The sequence below is a fragment of the Macaca mulatta genome, chromosome 10 (genome assembly GCF_049350105.2).
Source record: "Macaca mulatta isolate MMU2019108-1 chromosome 10, T2T-MMU8v2.0, whole genome shotgun sequence".
Lineage (NCBI taxonomy): Eukaryota > Metazoa > Chordata > Mammalia > Primates > Cercopithecidae > Macaca > Macaca mulatta.
This window is the reverse complement of record NC_133415.1, coordinates 11,621,383-11,638,175: the sequence shown is the minus strand read 5'-3', so window position 1 is coordinate 11,638,175 and position 16,793 is coordinate 11,621,383. Positions and strand designations below refer to the sequence as shown.

Here is a 16,793-nt window from a genome sequence, read left to right as displayed (position 1 = left end):
TTTTATATTTTATCTTTATAATGTGGAAATAGCAGAAATCCTTTTCAGATGTAACCAGGATTTAAGAAAATTTGACAAACTTGCATCAATAAGAAGAAAGCCTGTTATTAAAGAGTTACACGGCCGGGTGCGGTGGCTCACGCCTGTAATCCCAGCACTTTGGGAGGTCGAGGCAGGCGGATCATCTGAAGTCACGAGTTCAAGACCAGCCTGGCTGACATGGTGAAACCCTGTCTCTACTAAAAATAATTAGCCAGGCATGGTGGCAGGTACCTGTAATCCCAGCTACTCGGGTGGCTGAGGCAGGAGAATCACTTGTACCCGGGAGGCAGAGGTTGCAGTGAGCCAAGATCGTGCCATTGCATTCCAGCCTGGGCACGAAGAGTGAAACTCCATCTCAAAAGAAAAAAAAAAAAGGAGTTATGGGCAGAAAATTACCTCCTTTAACTCATTCGACAAATGTTTACTGAGCATTTTCTATCACCATGACACTCTGCTGATTCTTTTCTATTTCAATAAAAATATTGAGCAATTATAACCAAGGAAAAGGTTTTAAGAAAGTAAATTTTAAGCAAGGTTTAGATATAAAGAAGTCAAGAGATGGAAAAGGATGCCATTTCACATTGCAGAAAAAGTTTAAATTTTAGAACCCAAACTGAGTCTCTCCTTGACACTGCCCTCTTGGTATTCCAGGGATTAATGCTAGGAACATTCTGGTGAGCCAACATTTCCCTCCTCATCTTGGATCCAGTTCCCAAACTCTGAATGGCACCACTTAGCAAGTAGCAATGTCTCTAATTTTCTGTAAAAGATGCAACGTTGGCAATCCATTTTCTAGCAAGAGCAAAGAGAAAGGAAGAGGCCTTCACAAGTTGCATTTGATATAGGGGGAAGGGTGAGTGGTACATTTAAAGGTAAGAACTAAGGAAGTTGAAGGTAACAAAATATAAGGTCAATGGAAAGTCTTAAATCCCGAAAAGCCTTCAGTCCAAGACTCAACACAAATTGAAGTCCCAGAAATCGAAGGAACTGGTTCCAACTCATGCTGAACTGTGGCAAACCTGGGGTGAGAAGTCATCCCAGCTCAGAATGTTTCTTCTTTTTTTGTCAAGAGTAATATTACAGACTGAGCGCATGAACAAAGCATCTTCCCTGGGATTTTAACATTGTGAGTGATCAAGGGTGCTCTTAAATAAGTTCCCCCAAGAAGCCCTAATGTTCCTTGGGCTGCATGACTGTACTAAGAGAATAAGAGTTTTCCTTAAGATCGACTTGCTGATGGACCATATCTAGGACTAGAAATTTTCTTATGTGAACATAAGTGTTCAGGAGGGATATTGTTAAAACTGAAACCTAGCATAAAGAAGCAAAAGTATTTCAGTGAACCTCCTGCATTTTAGTTCAACACTGGCAGCAAGAAAACAAAACCACATAATCTAAGGCTCACGCCCAACTCTCTGAAGCCCCGTATGTGCTAGTTCCTGTGTGGTTTGCCTGCAGGCTGCAGGGCTGACTAGGGTTAGTTTGGAGGAGGGAGTAAGAGGTGGGGAGGAGGAGGCACAGTTAATGGATCTGTAAACTTGCACCCTCTTTCAGAGTGGTACATGGAAGACAGCACAAAGTGGATCCGTACTCTGAAATGCAGTAATTCTGATGCTTGAATTTGTCTTCCTTCTTGCCAGAAAGGATTCTAATAACTCGGCATCAAAGCCAAGACATAAATTCAACAAACCACTTCTCTTCCAAAAGGTATGTCATTATACAATATCTGTACATATATTTTGTATGAGTTAATTAAAATGAATCTCATTAGTTCTCTGAATACTGCTTTTAAGTCCCATCAGCTAATGTCTCTAAACCTTTTGCCGTGACAATGTTTGTGGTGATGGGATTTGACTTCTATCAAGTGAACTGGGAGAACGCTTGTTCCTTACCCAGTCCATAACACAAAAATCTCCACAAACTGGCTTCAGAAGCATCTCGGGGAAAGATTTTCGACCTTGGGATCACAGAGGTAAAAATTCTACTTCACCATGGTCAGGATTTAATCCAAATTGGAAGGGGTTGGAGGGGGTGGTAGAGGGCTGAGCAGTGATGAATGAACACCAGCACTCTGAGATCAGGATTTCTCCCTTTGCTTGAATTTCTAGTTCTGTTTGCATTTTTCTTACCTATACAAAGAACACCAGTTTTCATTCCTTTACAAAAAAGAAGACTTTGTGTTGAAGTGTATTTTGGAAGGGTATTGTCTCTCTTTGTACTAGCCGTTAGGCTCCATCCCTGTGACTGTCTCTGGTTTAGGCATCCAGTCTGAAGTTAGCTGCTTTGTGTTCTTTGTCCTAACTCTTCCTGAACATGAGGATTGAACATACCAACCAACGGTTTCACTAATTTAAAATGTATCGTATTGCGCTGACAGGTATACTGTCAAAAAAAATTACCGTATTTACCTACCTGGAATTAGGCCTTCTTAATAAGGTATATGCAACATAATTTGCACACTATTGAACATATACATCCCTAGATAAACTAGGAGAGGGAAATGTTTTAGATCTAAACATCCAATAGGAAAAATTTCGTGTGCTCTCGTTACGTTATCCGAGGATGGGAAACTTCAGGTCGAAGAATCTTTTGTTCTGTGCAGCAACGTTTGTCATTAACGGTTTAGTTCTTTAGTGGGTCCTTTTTGTTTCTTATTTTTGGTTTCAGAAAGAGCATTTAGCAGAAGTTACTCTCCTTTAACAATCCAGTATTGTATATAAAACTTTATAAAATAATTTTATAGTGACCCTCTTTACAAAACCATCTGCTATTAAATAAGGAACACTGTGTAAATAGAGGACCACCTAAGTATATTTACTTTTCAAATTTGAAAAATATCTGACTCATACCCTTTTTTGTTTTTTTGTAAAAGAGAGGTGGCCCTATATTATTGAATAAAACTGCTTTTTTAGATTAAACTTGGAGTGTCTCCCATGTGGTAAACTGAAATCTTATTCTCCCCAAATTGTAATAGATTTTATCTTTTTAAAAAATGACTTTACTGAAGCAGAGGAGAAAGAGATGATCAATCTATTCAATATGAAGAAATATTTCTGTTGCTAATACAATATCCTTTTGAATATCTCCGACGTCTTAGGCCTGGTGAAAATCCCTTTCAATTGTTCTGTCTACCTCGTAGGGATATTGTAAGAATAAATGAGTTAACATAGATATGAAATACCTTAGGAAAAATGCACTATAAAAATGCAAGACAATGTCATCATTAGTTATTTCTTTGACTCTTGATCATTTTCTTCCAACTTCTTATACAAAATGTCTCTTACTTATTTCCTGAAGCCATCTCTTTTAGAACTATTGCTTTCTAGAAGAGCTGAAAATGATCCTAGTTCCAACATATTTATTGATTCCCAGATAATAACACCCACTGGTGTTGATGACTGACAGGGTTCATGCCTAAACTTGAGTAGAACTTGCCCTTTTTTCCTGGATCAAGAAAAGTCTGCAGTCGTTCGAAAAATGTGTCAGTAAGTGTGATTCCATCAGGATTTCTTAAATAAGTAACAGTTGCTGCTGGATAATCCTGGGGGCAGATTATTCATTTTTGTGCCCCTATAAAACAAACTCAAAACTTGTTCAAGAATCTTTATAAGTTGTTTGAATCAAACAATAGGGTCGATAGGTCCCCATTTTGTCCTTTTGAGGTATTTGCCCAGCGTACCTTGGTCTGTAAAGAAATAGCACAGCCTTGGCTGGGTGCGGTGGCTCATGCTTATAATCCTAGCACTTTGGGAGGCCGAGGTGGGCGGATCTCCAAAAATAAATAATAATAATGATGATAACACAGTCTCATGAGTCTTTTTTTTTTTTTTTTTTTTTTTTGAGACAGGGTCTCACTCTGTCACTCAGGCTAGAGTGCAGTGGTGCAATCATAGCTCACTGCAGACTCAACTACCTTGGGCTTAGTGATCCTCCCACCTCAGCCTCTCAAGTAGCTGGGACTACAGGTGCACACCACCACACCTGGCTAATATTGTATTTTTAGTAGAGACAGAGTTTTGCCATGTTGCGCCGGCTGGTCTTGAACTCCTGAACTCAAGCAATTTGCCTGCCTCAGCCTCCCAAAGTGTTGGGATTACAGGTGTGAACCACCGCACCTGGCCTGCCCTTTCTTTTCCACTTAAAAATTCTTAAGAAAGCATGGCCCTGTTTAACAGATAAGCATTTTACAAACATTTATCGATCAATTACTATATGCCAGGCCTGGCGCTAGGCACCAAGTCCTCTTCAACAGTGTTAACGTTAAGTTTCAATAAACTTGAGTCAGTAGGAATTCAGTAAATAATTTTTAAAGATTTTCTTTTTAAATATGCATTTATAAACAACACTTTTAGAGAATTAAACTATCACAAAGTACATGATGATAAAAGTCTTACATGCTCTCCAAAGAAAATGTTAAGACGTTCCTTAAGAAGACAGTGAAGAACGGCTGGGCACAGTGGCTCACACCTGTAATCCCAGCCCTTGGGAGGCCAAGGCAGGCAGATCGTCTGAGGTCAGGAATTGGAGACAAGCCTGGCCAATACACTGAAACCCTGTCTCTACCAAAATACAAAAATTAGCCGGGCATGATGGCAGGTGCCTATAATCCCAGCTACTTGAGAGACTGAGGCACGAGAATTGCTTGCACCTGGGAGGCAGACGTTTCCGTGAACTGAGATCGTGCCACTGCACTCCAGCCTGGTCAACAAAGTAAGACCCTGTCTCAAAAATAAAAATAAAAAAGAAAAGATAGTGAGAAAATAGCTGAACATAAAACATAAAGAAAAGTTGAAATATTAGTACTCACTATCTACGTTCAACGATTGCTAACTTTTTGCCATATTTGTTCCATCTATACCTATTTCTCTCTGAATTACTTGTAAGTTGCAGATAAAATAATACTTCACTCTGAAATAATTCAGTACTCATCTAAGAATAAAGGCATTCCTCTATCTAACCACAATACCATCATTAGGCCTAAGAGGATAAACAGTAAGTCGTTAATATCACCTGATAGCTAGTGCAGATTTAACCTTCCCCATTTGTCCCCCCAAATGTCTTCTATACCATTTTTTTTTTAAATCTAATTTTTAAAAATAAGAACATATTTTGCAGTTGGGTCTCATGCTTCTTTCTTCAACATTGGATGTTTTTAAAGATTAAGCCAGTTCTCTTGTACCAGGTCCCAGTTTCTGAATTTGTTGTTGCCTCATGGTTAATTTGTTCCTCTACCTACTTTATTTCCTGTAAGCTCAAAGTTAGTACTAAAAGCATGATTTGATTTTGATTGAACATTTTTTGCAAGGTACCACTGGGTGCTCCATATTGCATCTTATCAGGAGGTACAGAATGCCAGGTTGTTCCACTGTGTGTGATGCCAAGTTTGATCAGGGCTTGAGGTTGTGATCTTGCTCAGGGGATCTCTTGTTGTAAAGGTACTTTTTTACCCTTTGCAATTAGCAAGTAGTCTCAGGGGGTATCTCAAAGTGTATCTCATAAACACTTTGGCACTGTGGCAATATCCTATTTCTCGACAAACTGTCACCCAGTGACTTTAGGTAATAATCTTTGCCTCAATTGATTATTTCACTGGAGTTCATATATATTTTTAATACATTTTGAAGATGGAATCGACATGCAAATTCTTCATGATCAGCAGCAAGAGCAACTGGAAATATTTATTGAGTGCCTAAGTTCAGGTAATAATAATAATAGTAGATAACGTTTATTGAGTGCTTGCTGTGGAGCCAAGACAGCCTCGGGGTGAGCCCAGTCTTTCACTTACTAAGCGAGTGAACTGGGACAAGTTATTCTTTTTGTGCTTCAGTTTCTTAAGCTATAGAATGGGATTAATAATGGTGCCTATCTTGTGAGATTGTTCTGAAGAGTAAATGATTTATACATGTAAAGTTCCTAAAACAGTGCCTGTTTTTACTGTTATTTGCCAAGCATTGTTCTAATACTTTGTAGGTACTAACTCATCTACTTCTCCTAATGGTGCAGTGAAGAAAGTGCTAATATTACCCTTTTTCAACAATGAGGAAACTGAGGTACAGAGAGGTCTAGTACGTTGCACAAGGTCACTTAACTAGTACCTGCTGGAGCGGGGATTTGAACCCAGGCTGTCTGGTTCCTGAGCACTCTCTCTGATGACGGGCACATGCAGTGAGGAGTGGTACAAGTGGAGCTGATTGGAAGTAGCCCTCACACACACCCAAACTTGAAGTTATTGAAAATCCAGGAGGTTGCCACCCAAACACATTTAAGGTTTCATTCATCTGAATAAGAACAGCATTCTACTAAACACAGATAAGTACTCTTATTACATTTACATAGCTTAAGGCTCTGTACAAGAAACCTTCAACATGAAATACTTGGAACTGCAAAGAGTAGGAGACCTATGAAGTAATAGGGGGGAAAATAACCCTGAAAGGAGCAATACAAGAGGGGAGTTATGAGACCTGGGACCTCAGAGCCTCGGGGTGGAAGATGATATTTTGATATAATTAGGAGGGAAAAAATTCCTCTCATTTTTCACATTCCTGTACTGTATAAGATTTTATCATGAAAGCACAAGAGTATAAGCCATTGTCAGATTTATTAAAGGCCACAGTGGATTTCCTTAGGAGACGATGGATGACTCTTGTTAGTAGGTAACTTCCCTGGTTGGTTATCTCATACACTCAGATATTCCATAAGTCAGCCTGTGGCTTCTGAAACTGTATTGAGAAAAAGCTGTATAAACGAGGTATTGGTCCATGCTCCTAAATTAGCATTACAAAAGGGTTCCACCGCGGGGGGTAGAATCTTATCCACTCCTTCAGTGGCCATTACGGAAAGCTCTCCAGTGTACTTTTCTAAAGAGAACTAAAAATAAATACGAAGAAAAAAATCCAGCATTAATAATGGTTCTTTTTTTGCATTTCTAACACAGTCATTGCCAAATTGGTTCTGCCTTTTTATGTTTTTTAATGAAAAGCAGCCTAATTGATCAATTGGTCATGAATAATACTTTTCCATTTGTTTTTCTCCATACTCCCCAGCCTTCGAGAACCACCGGCTTAATGTGTCGGCCTACAAATGGTTCATGATTTGTGTCTTTTATCTAGTGCTTTATGGGAAAATATTAGAAACAAACTGCTGGGAACTCAGTAGGAACTCAGTAAATAATAAGTAGATAGTTCTCTTGTTAAATATGATTTTAAAGAAACTCTTTCTAAATAACTAGGAAATATTACAAGGGAGGTACAAAGTGGGGTGGAAAGCCTTGTAATTTGAAATTTCTGTTCATCATTTTATAGGTCACAGAGTTTAACCCTTTATAAAACAAAATGTAAAGTCTGATAGCTGAAAAGGCTCTCCTCCCCTAAACAGATTTGTTTGAAAATATAGATCATTAAATCGGTAAGACTAGCAGGATAATCTCAACCATACATTGAGACAACTAAGAAAATTGTCTAAATCTAATACCTTATATCAGTACTTTAAATTGACCATAAATATGCTGATATCCATAGCACATATGTTCATAAATCACCTGGTGTCCATCCATATATCCTCAATAGGAAAAATTTTCTTTCTCTAGAGTTATTGTACACTGATCCTGATGGAGCTTTAAAAAGAGTTGCCGTGCAGGCTCGGTGACTTTGGGAGGACAAGGTGGGAGAATTGCTTGAGCCCAGGAGATTGAGACCAGCCTGGGCAACATGGTGAGGCCCCATCTCTACAAGATATTCTTTTAAAAAATAGCCAGGCCCGGTGGCCCGCACCTGTAGTCCAAGCTACTCCAGAGGCTGAGGCAAGAGTATCCCTTGAGCCCAACAGGTCAAGGCTGCAGTAAGCCATGTTCACACCACTACACTCCAGCCTAGGCAACAGAGCGAGATCCTGTCTCAAAAGATAAATAAGTAAATAAAAAGAGTTATCATTATCTTGTTTGATCTGGCTGTGATCTTTGAGGTAGATAGACCACAGATTTTACCTCTGATTCTGCAGAGTGGGAAAAGCAAGGCTTGGAGAGTTTCCGGGACTTGCTCAAGGTAATTTGCTAATGTCTGCGGGGACTTAGCACCAAGCCTGTCACACTGTAGCCTGGGCCCCTTCCACAACACTGGTCCAAACACAGGATTCTGGAGATGCAGGAGCCCTTGCTGGGCTTCTGGAAAGCTGAATTCTGGCTCTGCCAGAAGCTACCCACGTGATCTTAAACAAGTCACCTAACTTCCCTGAGCTTCAGTTTCTTCCTCAGTCAAGTGAGAGGTTAGACTGTGTGTTCTCTGAAGCCCTTTGATTTTCTGCGGAAAACTGCCTAATCCCACTGGGTCTGAGAACAGAGGGAAATGATCTTTTCTGCCATAGATGGCAAGACCCTTCACCCAGCATAAGAGCTGGCATCTAATTCTTAACGGATTCCCTTGCAATGTCCAAGTCCCGTCAGAAACTACAAACATCTCAATAGTACCTCTGTGGGCTGCTTGGGTGTCATGCTGCTGGGTGCCTCACTTGCTGCAGGGCTGACTGTCCGCAGCAATTATACTCTAACCCTGTGCTCTGCATCGGGCAGACATCCCATGAGATTTTATTATCCCTCTTGGGTAGTTCAGGGAGTCATATGGAAGTAAATAATGCTGATGGACTTATTTTGGGCTGATAGACCCTTATCCTTCTAAAGAGGTTATACCTTTCAAAAGGCACAAAACCTTCTCCTTGATTTTTTATTACGAACAGTTATATCCTTTAGTGTCCCAGAATTGTTCTTGGAAGTCGGAGACTCACAAGAGGGCCTGCAGCTGTGAGTGCAGAAGTCCTGAGACTAGGGGAGGACATCACCACTCTCTCTTGGCCTTTGGAGTCATCCAAGCTAAGGGCTAATATTTGTGATTAACAGGTGTTGATAGGAAATTGGGGTCCTGTGTCTTAGTCTTTCTGTGCTTCAAATTTTCTAAGTGTACTTCAGGCTGGCAAGTGGAGTTAGATCAACTTCTTACGGAGAGTATCATCTGCTCCGTCCCGTGTCAGGTCATTGGACTGTGGGAGGTTATACTGACTGGTGATGAGAGTGACAGAGCATGAGCTTGGCTCCTGTATTCTGTGTTCTCTGCTCAGCCTCACAGATGACTCACTGTGCCTCACCGACTCCTCTGTCCTCGAATGAAATTATGCCATTTTTAACCCACTATACAAGAGACTTTCGAAGATTCATGGGTTGCTACCCCCAACAGTGTCTCCTGTGTACAATGCAGAACATGATGCTTTCTTATGTAAACAAACTCATTTTGTGGAATTTTTATTTCCTAGATCAATATTTTTAAATAAAAGACTACTAATTCGTTTTATAAACCAGGTACTGTAAGATGTTATGAGTTGACACTTGGTACCCTGTAAGTATCCAAATAATCAAAGAAGAAGAAAGTGTGAAGTCAAGGAATCCCCCAGCTGAAAAGAAATTCCCAATACCTGGAACAAAAAAGATGGAGCTTTTAGAGAACAGACTTTGTTTTTCTCCAGCTTTGTTCCACAACTTCCATTTTTAAATGTAAGATGTAGGGGAGATTTACAATACAGCCTACTTTGTCAGCTCGTATTATTTCATAAAGTGAAGGGTCAATTAGGTGTTATTATCATCAAGAGAGCATGCGGTAATGCTCCGTCTTGTAGATGCTGTAAAAATTACCTGTCTGATTACTTTATCTTTTGGCTACCGTCTGTAGAAATTCCCTCAGTCCCTAGCTCACAGGTATGCAGATGTACTGAGAACATTTAGGGAAATAAAAGCAAAAAAGTATATAATTGGGTCCTTTCCCCTAAGGAATGAACAGTGTATTTGGGAAACTAGGACAGACAAACGAACAAAAAAATGCTACCACAATGCAAAACTCCTGATGAGGAGATTAAAAAACGGCTCAAGATGGAGATTTTTAGAAAGGACTTCTTGAAGGAGGTGCATCTGTAGGCTGAGAGAGATGGTTTAGCAAGCAGGCATCAATGCATCCACAAAGCTTTATACTTCAAGGAAATCATAAGGGAAACAGGGTCTTCTTTGCTGAAGATCTGTTTATTTTGCAAACAACAAAGAGTTAGAAGGGCCTTGTGAAGTTTCCGTGGGGAATCCAGAAACTAAACTTCTGCCACTGGCAACTACCTCAAGATCTTTTCCCAAATAGCCTGCTCTTCTCCTGCTTCCAATCATGTCCCTCAAAGTCTTCTTTTTCAAGCATAAATATCCTTAGTTCTTGTAACCACTCCTCCTATGAGGCAGTTTTGCATGCTGCCATTATTTTAAGCACTCGCCTCTGATTGGACTCTAGTGTAGGGCCTCTCCTAAGTCAGGGGGCTCAGAATGGAGCTATGCTCTCCAGGAGTGATCTGAGGATGCAGAACACCATGGGGTAGTTGCCTCTCTTGATCTGTAGCCTATACTTCTATTAATATGGCCCATCATTGCATGAGCCCTTTTGGCATCCATGTCACACTGCTGACTCATACTGAAATTCTGGTCAACTAAAACCCATGAGTTCCCGTGCACTACTACTAAGCCAGATCCTTTTTTCTTTCTTTTCTTTCTGTCTTTTTTTTTTTTTTTTTTTTTTTGAGACGGAGTCTCGCTCTGTCACCCAAGCTGGAGTGCAGTGGCATGATCTCGGCTCACTACAACCTCCGCCTCCTGGATTCAAGTGATTCTCCTGCCTCAGCCTCCTGAGTAGCTGGGACTACAGGTGAGCACCACCAGGCCCAACTAATTTTTGTATTTTTAGTAGAGACGGGGTTTCACCATGTTGGTCAGGCTGGTCTCAAACTCCTGAACTTGTGATCCGCCTGCCTGGGCCTCCCAAAGTGCTGGGATTACAGGCATAAACCACCGTGCCCAGCCAGATCTTTCTTATTCTGTACTTACACTGTTGATTTAAGAAAAAAAAAATCCCTAGGACAGAGTATGAGAAGTCATTTATTTCTATTCCACTTGATCATTTTGATAACAACTTCTCCAAATCTTTCAGAGCTAGACTATTAGCTTCCCCTCCCTGCAGGTGAGTACTTACCTGCTGGTGCAGCTAATCTCATGATGGATCTCTGGCTTCTAAAGGGCCAGAACTTCATTGTCTCCTTCCTATCCATAAATTCTCTGCAAACCTGGACGAATCTGCATCCTTAGACAAACTAGTGGGCCTCAATCTTCCTAAGTAAAATAGGAATAAGTGTGAATGACCATTTCCTCCCTGCAGTGAGGATATGCAACAATGAGTTCGATGTCTGCAAAACCCTAAGGAAATGTCACTCAGAGGCAGCATTAGACGAGGGGAGAAAAAGTTTATTTTAGGCTCTCAGCAGCTTTCGGAAGACTCGATTATCCTAATCACTACACATGAAAGTTAATGACCTCATTTTTGCAGACGTTTTAAAAATATGCTGGATTATCTGATTTTTGGTTGTAGTAACATCATGTGATGGTCAGTATCATTTTACACCTTATTTGTAATGTGAGCAAGTGCCATAAAGTATATCTGCAAGACTCGTTTACAGTGACTCTGTTCCCTCCATCCCCTCCTCCAGCCCCATCCTCAACCCTACCCTCTTCCGTTTGTAATACGGGACTACAAAGATCTTGAGTTTAGGTTTCCGTCAGACTTTTGGAAACCTCTAAAAGACTTACCAAGCTAGCTTAGAAGTTCGTAGGCTTTCATCCCTGCCAGCGCAGAGAGCTCACAAGTAACTTGTATAATATTTATAATTTCAAGCTAATAGAAATGTCATATTTCAAAACACATCCCTGAGAGCAGTTTTTTTTTGTTCCTTATAGAAAGGTGCAGGGAACATCCAAATTTTTCTAGCCTGCTGTTCTAATAAGTATTGTGATGTTGCTCTTGTGACCCTATAATTATTAATTTTCCAATAGCCCCTCCCTGACCTTTCACGTGATTTTTAATCCAGGGCCTGGGCACTTGTAGCAGAGTGTGATCCTAGAACCAGCAGCAGCCGGCACCGCCAGGGAGGCTGTTAGAAGTGAGGATCTCAGGCCCTGCCTCAAACCTATTGAATCAGAATCTTAAGTATGAAAAAATTCCCCTGGTGATTCTTATGCACAATAAAATCTGAGAAGAACAGATCTAGAGTAAAGGGATTTTCACCCCCATTTTACCCACTGTAGACCTTGTATTGTGATACAAACCTTACAAACTTCCATTTGGTGTTTATTAAAAGGTTAGAGACCTTAGTTAAAATGTTACCAGATTCAAATGTTCTGTTTATACATTCAGCTAGTTAACTGGCTTTAAAATACTCTTGTCGACCAGGCATGGTGGCTCACGCCTGTAATCCCAACACTTTGGGAGGCCACAGTGGGAGGATTGCTTGAGCTCAGGAGTTTGAGGCCAGCCTGGGCAATGTAGCAAGATCCCATCTCTACAAAAAATTAAAAATTAGCCAGGTATGGTTATGCATGCCTGGAGTCCTAGGTATAGGAGGCTGAGGCAGGAGGATCACTTGAGCCCAGGATTTTGAAGTTGTAATGAGATATGACTGAGATACTGTACTCCATCCAGCCTGGGTGACAGAGTGAGACCTTGTCTCCAAAAAAAAAAGTACTCTTGCCTTTCTGGGTTCTTGTGGAGCAGGGGTTCTCCCCCACCCCCATCAGGGACATTTGGTAATGCCAGGAAACATTTTTTGTCACAATTTGCGGGGAGAGGACCTACTGGTGGGTAGAAGCCAGTGATGCTATTCAGAATCCTACAGTGCACAGGATGGCCCCCACAACAAGGACTTAACTGGCCCCAAATGTCAATAGTGACAAGGTTGGAAAACACCAGTGTATGATTTATAAAGACTCAGATGTGCAACCATAAACCATAGAACACTATAGGAAAATAGAGTCATGTGGCATGTCACTATATGACCAGGCAAAGAACAAATAGACCGGCAGTGGCCGGAGTGACAGTGGTGGGGTTATGAGGGGCAGGGAATGGAAAATCCAGCCACAGATGAAAGGAGACATCTAGGACCACTGCCAAGTGGTACTCCGTGCACAAAGGCAGTCAGCTTTAGAGGACAGGGCTAAAAGGCTGGGCACAGTGGCTCACACCTGTAATCCCAGCACGTTGGGAGTCCAAGGCAGGTGGATCATCTGAGGTCAGGAGTTTGAAACCAGCCTGGCCAATGTGGTGAAACCCTGTCTCTACTAAAAATACAAAAATTTGCTAGGCATGGTGGCGGGCGCCTGCAATCCCAGCTACTCAGGTGACTGAGGTGGGAGAATCGCTTATACCTGGGAACTGGAGGTTGCAGTGAGCAGAGATTGCACCACTGCACTCCAACCTGGGCGACAGAGTGAGACTCCATCTCAAAAAAAAAAAGAGGACAGGGCTAATGTTCAGAGACTGAACACCAGGTATGAGCTCTGGGAGGGGTGGGAGGAGGTGTGGGAGAAATAGAGAGAGAGAGAGAGAGAGAAGGCTTCAGTTCTAGAGTGGATACCAGGTATGATCTCAAAATCATGTTAGACATGGAAAACAAGAAAGAATTTCAATTATTAGCATAGGAGTACACAGGCAGATTTCAGGTAAATCCAGTAAGATGAAGACTCAGGAACAAGGCAGAATCCTGCTTGCTAGAACTGGGATGCCTCAGAGCCAGGCCAGCAGCAAGCATGACCCCATGCCAAGTCAGCCAAGTGTTCAGCTAGAGTGAGCTTCTTAAATCCCTCCCAACGGAGAAGAGGCTTAGTGCTGAGTCTACAGCACGGTTGACTTGCAGGAAGGGGTCAAGGGCTCCCAGCTATGGAGAAAGGTAGACCAGAAGTAAGCCAGGTCCTGACAGTGGCCACTGAAAAATCACGGGATAAGAAATGGAATAGAACTCGAGAGGTCCTCTGGGGTCATTCCCCTACTGCAGGGTGCACCTAAATCATTTCAGAAAGATTATCTGCTCTTCAACTTTAACATTTTCAGAGGAAGATTTCTTAAGGACTGGTGGATGCCTTATAATCCATCGAAGTCAAAACTTCTTCCCCATTTCTAATCCTAAACCCCTCTTCCTGGGATGTAAAGTGAGTGTCTTTCATCCCACCCTGCACACAATGTGATTTCTAACGTTAGGTAATGATAAACTGTCCTCTGCAACTGCCAAGCACAGCCACCCCTTTTCCAGGCTAAAGCATCTCAATTCCATTAGCGTGTTGCCCTGAGAGTCTCTCCCCGACCTTTTAATCCCCTCATTATCCTCTGGACCTGCTCCAAGCCTTGCCTGCTTGAGATAGTTACCACCAAGTATGTATTTGTTAAATGGAAGCTATGTGCAGACTGCCCTTTTGCCATGGAACACAAAGAAGGAGGAATATAAAAGAATATACACAGTTTTGTTGGTTTTTTATTAGTCTCTCTCCTCTCTCTCCAAGGAGTTGTCAATCTTTTCTGCACTTATGGTCTAGTTGGAGCACTAGTCCTCAGGCTAAATTCCACCGAAATATTTTGGTTGTTCAGCAAACGCTTTCACTGTGACCCTCACCTAAGAACAATAGAGTACACCATCAAATGGGATAGCTCTAATGTGAATTTAGCTCCAAATAAAACTAGGATAAATGCATTTGTTCAGTTCCAGAGAAGGCATCATACTGTCCTGTGGATTTCATTTCAAATGAGCTGCAAAACAAAGTTCTTTTCCATGGAAGGGATTTACTCAACTGAATTCACTCACTTTGCTGTAACTAGATTAATCTTATTTCACATCGTGTCTCTAAGTAGAAAAGTAAACTGATTGACAGCAGGCTAAGTGGATATGTTGATGCATCCAACATCAATGAGATTTATTCCAAGTAGATTGCAACCAGAAAATGGTGTCCTGGTTGTTTTTGGTTCTATAAAGCAGTCGCAAAAGTGCACCACTTTCGTACTCGATCTGAAAAACAGTTTATCAAAGTTACAATAGATGAGGTGTTGTGGGATGTGACAGAACGTACGTACGTCAAATGAAATGAGCATTTCTACCTTCCCAGATCTTGAAACGGTCTTTTGCCTCCCCAACCTTATAAAAAGAATCATTTTAGGCCAGGCATGGTGGCTCACACCTGTAATCCCAGCACTCTGGGAGGCCGAGACAGGTGGATCACTTGAAGTCTGGAGTTCAAGACCAGCCTGGCCAACATGGTGAAACCCAATCTCTACTAAAAATGCAAAAATTAGCTGGGTGTGGTGGTGGGTGCCTGTAATCCCAGCTACTCAGGAGGCCGAGGCAGGAGAATCGCTTGAACCCGGGAGGTGAAGTCTGCAGTGAGCCGAGATCATGCCACTACATTCCAGCCTGGGTGACAAAGTGAGACTCCGTCTCAAAAGAAAAAAAAAATCATTTTATTCTATCCGCATGTTCTGAAAGCCACCCTTTTGTATTTTTGAGTTGAGTTTCACAGGGCACTGCTCAAGGTAAACACCTAGTCCCACTTGTGGTTGAGCAGGCATTGACCCCACACTGGCTCCCTGCCAGCACACCGCCCTGGAGCGACCCACCACCCTGTACCTTGTCTGCAGCACACTCTTTCTTCTCTCTCTGCTGCATCACTCTGCGTTTCCAAAACCACAATCGTGTCATCCCCTCGGGACTGTCAATCTCTGTCTATGCTGATGCCCTCTCCTTTGTCTCTCCCAAATTGCTGACTTTATTCCAGCCTCTGCTTCTAACGCAATAAGACTGCTATTGGAAACTTTTTTTTCTGATTCTATAGCTGGCAGTTTCTATAAGCAGAAGTTACTTTGAAAGGAAAGAACTTGTGGAGATGAGCCTGGGGTGTCACAGGGCTGTTACATGGATCAAATGTAATAATATGTATCAAAAAGCAATTTGTAAACTGTAACATGCTCTCCAAAAGTAAATTATTACTGTATTATATGACCTTAGGGTTTAAAAAGCAGCTGCATGATATGTAAAAGTTCAAGGCTCAGTAGCATCATTGGAAAAGAAAATTAGAAGATGGGGAGGGGCATGGACGCTTCCATCAGTAAGCTAGGGGCCTCTTAACATTTTTTCCAGCCAAAGCACACCCATTTAGCTGAGAGCGTACACTCTGTTCTGAGGACTGCCTGCTCACCATTCTGGACCTAAGTCCTTCCCTCTTGATTAAGCTCCCCCATCCCTCTCATCGCCACCTTCCCAAATCCTAGCCGACCCCAAGGGCTAACCCCAACCCACCCTCCTTTCCCAGCTCTGCCCCAGATGAAGTGAATCTCTTTCCCTCCCGCACTCAGTCTTATGTTAGAATTATTTATGTGGGCATTGATCTTCCTGGATTGACTGTGACCTGCTGAAGGCAGCGGTGGTCCTGGCATCTGCCGCAGCCACCTCCCCCAGCAGCTCTTCATCACCTCCGTGAATGGAAGTGAATGGAAGGAACAGCTCAATTAGGATGGCAGAGGATCAAGGAGAGAATTCCATGGACCCAAAACATCCTGCAGAAAGACTGTGTCCCCAGAGGTTGGTCTCCAATTTGGAAAAATTCCTGCCTAAGCAACTGTAGGACCCCTCTGAAATGATACAGGATCTGTTAAACAGACTGGTAAAAACCCTCAGTAATGAGATGATTATTATTATTCTCTGTACTTTTCTGTACATTTAAAATGTTTTCTTTTTTTTTTTTTTTTTGAGACAGAGTCTCACTCTGTCACCCAGGCTGGAGTGCAGTGGTGCAATCTCAGCTCACTGCAAGCTCCCCCTCCCAGGTTCACGCCATTCTCCTGCCTCAGCCTCCCGAGTAGCTGGGACTACAGGTG

The 16,793-nt window shown here is 41.9% G+C and overlaps 1 protein-coding gene across 3 annotated transcripts in view; it reads left to right on the top strand.

Annotated features, from left to right (window-relative positions):
* Positions 1–1,496: 1,496 nt before the first annotated feature.
* Positions 1,497–16,793, top strand: part of GRAP2 (GRB2 related adaptor protein 2) — a 71,415-nt gene continuing 56,118 nt past the window's right edge. The window contains exon 1 of one of the 3 annotated variants that reach the window (XM_077948405.1): positions 1,497–1,749. The gene's annotated coding sequence lies outside the window, so the exon portion shown is untranslated. 3 annotated transcript variants of the gene reach the window in all.